This window comes from Saimiri boliviensis, chromosome X (assembly GCF_048565385.1).
Source record: "Saimiri boliviensis isolate mSaiBol1 chromosome X, mSaiBol1.pri, whole genome shotgun sequence".
NCBI classification, from domain to species: domain Eukaryota; kingdom Metazoa; phylum Chordata; class Mammalia; order Primates; family Cebidae; genus Saimiri; species Saimiri boliviensis.
Genome location: NC_133470.1, coordinates 127,967,218 through 127,970,026, shown reverse-complemented (window position 1 = coordinate 127,970,026; position 2,809 = coordinate 127,967,218).

The window sequence follows — 2,809 nt, the reverse complement described above, 5'->3', positions numbered from 1 at the left end:
TTCCAACATATGAATTCTGGAGGAACATACTTTCAAACCATAGTAGACAGCCTATCTATAAGATTTTACAATATCTTGCTTCTAAAAACAATGAAGTTGCTATATATGTAGTGATACGGAAACGTCATGTTATGTTTTTTAAAAAGCAAAATGCAGAATGGAATGTATCATATGGCCCCATTTTTGAAGCAGAATACATACATTTGAATATGTAAAAAAATATAGAAAATATTTGCCAATAATTAATAGAGCATATCTGGATAGGCAGGCAGGGACTGGGGGTGATGGAGATATAGGATTATATCCACATCTATATTATAACATTCTCCTGGTTCAATTTTTCTTTAAAAATTTACATTAGTTTGCTGCCAGAAAAATGAGATATTTTAGAAACATAAAGAATGTCTTGTTCAAAATAATCTTTCAAATGATGAAAAAATACTTTTGATTTAAAAATACTTAAATATGGTGTTGAATTTAAAAACCATAATATCCAGTAATATTGAGATATATGTGTGTGAAAATTTATGAAGGATGAAAATCACAAATATTAACTGTAAGCATCTCTGGTGTGTTACACTATCTTCCTTATATATCTTGTATTTTTGCATTTTCTACAAGCATTTATAATTATTTTACAGAGAAATATTGACAATAAAGACATTATAATCCTATTGTATCTGATTCTCTCAGTTCTTTTTCTATTCTCCTGTATAAGTAATGGAAGCCCATAGACTACTTTGCCCAGACTCCCTTGCCACCTTGATATCTATTAGATTATGTCAATGGGAGAAACTGGTAGAAGATTGGAAGGTGGGATTAAGAGAGAAGCGATTGTTTCTCTCTGTCTCTCTGTCTCTCTCTCTCCTCCCTCCCACCCTTTTTGGCAATATAAGTTTCCAATAACTGTAGCAGTAGGAGTGGGGTGGTAGACTCCTCAGCAGGAGAGTGGGTTTCCCAGTAGAAATGTAGTCTCCTGGGTTCCTGCTCAGGCAGAATGGTCCTGGCTGTGGTATCACAGATGCTGTGGCAGCCTAGGCAGCAGTGTCCTTCTGGCTCTGGCTCTGACAGAGGCAGTGGGAGTTCTAGCAGGCTTGGAAACACAGATCTTTATAGCTTCAGGGCATTCATGGGCTTTGGCTCAGAAGACAAAAGTGGCAGGTGACTTTGAGCATGTGGGCTTCTGTAACATCAGTGTTGCTGTCATACACGAGTACAAATATACTCACAACTTAAAATAAGTGAACAGTAATGAGAATATATTGGTCTTAGGGTGTTATGATAGCACTCTTATAGTTCTTTTTTAAACATATATTCCATGTATGAGATCTCCTCTGTACGATCCCCACTCTTTTTGTTCTCATATCTCTACTGCATCTTCATTGACAATATTATTTTCCTGATATGGGACTTTTTTTCTTTTCTGATTCTCCTTTTCTTCTTGTACTTAATCCAGTATCTTCAAGTATCACCTACTCAAAACAAGTGTGTAAACCCCTTTGGAGTTTTAGGAGGAAAAGATGAGGGAACCAAAGGTGATATCAATTAGTAGTCCTAAAACAAAAGAGCCGTATTAAAAGCCTCACATTAGCAGAGAACCAGGAATTTAAAACATGCCAATGTCCCAAGGATTTTTCCAGAATGTAAATAATTTATGTTAGAATTCTAGTCTGTATTTACGTAAAGTCATGCACTGAATAATGGTGGTTTGGTCGACAACAAACAGCATATGCAACAGTGGTCTCATAGATTATAATGGAGCTAAAAAGTTCCCATGACCTAGTGAAGTCCATCATAACTGTTGCAACATCTAGAGCAGGACATTATTCATCCACTTGTGCAAACAAACCTACTGCACTGCCAGTTGTATAAAAGCACAATTTAACGCACACAATTATGTGCAGTTCATATTTGATAACAATAATTAATGACTGTTACTCATTTATGGATTTACTGTACTATACATTATCTTGTTATTTTGGAGTATTTCTTCTACTTATTTTTTAAAAGTTAACTGTAAAACATCCTCAGGCAGTTCCTTCAGGAGGTATTCCAGAATAAGGCTTGTTATCATAGGAGATGACAGCTCCATGCCTGTTATCGCCCCTGAAGACCTTCCAAATGAAACAAGATGTGGAGGTGGAAGACAGTAATATTGATGATCTTGACCCTGCACAGGGCCTAGGATAATGTGTGTGTGTTTTAGTTTTGTTTTTAAGTTTTAAAAGTAAAAAATAAAAGTTAAAAGTTTTTAAAATGGGGAAGAACTTATAGAATGAGAATATAAAAGAAGAAAATATTTTTGTACAACTATACAATGTGTGTTTTAAGCTAAATGTTATCATAAAATAATCAAAATTTAAAAATTAAAGTTCGTAAAGTAGAACAGTCATAGTAAGCTAAGGTTAATTTGTTACTGAGGAAAAATAATTTTAATTAATTTAGTGTAGTTTAGGTGTCCAGTGTTTATAAAATCTACAGTAGTGTACAATAATGTCCTAGGTCTTCACAGTCCTTTACCACTCACTTACTGACTCACCCAGAACAACTTCCAGTCTTGAAAGCTCCATTCACTGTACATGCCCTATATAGGTGTACCATATTTTATCTTTTATACTGTATTTAAAAGTACCTTTTATATGTTTAGATATGTTTACATACACAAATACCTACCATTGTGTTACAACTGCCTATATTATATGGTAACATGTTGTACAGGTTTATAGCATAGGATTTTAGTAGGCCATACTATCTGTTTGTGTAAGTACACTTTATGATATTCACACAACTAAGAAATTGCCTAAAGATG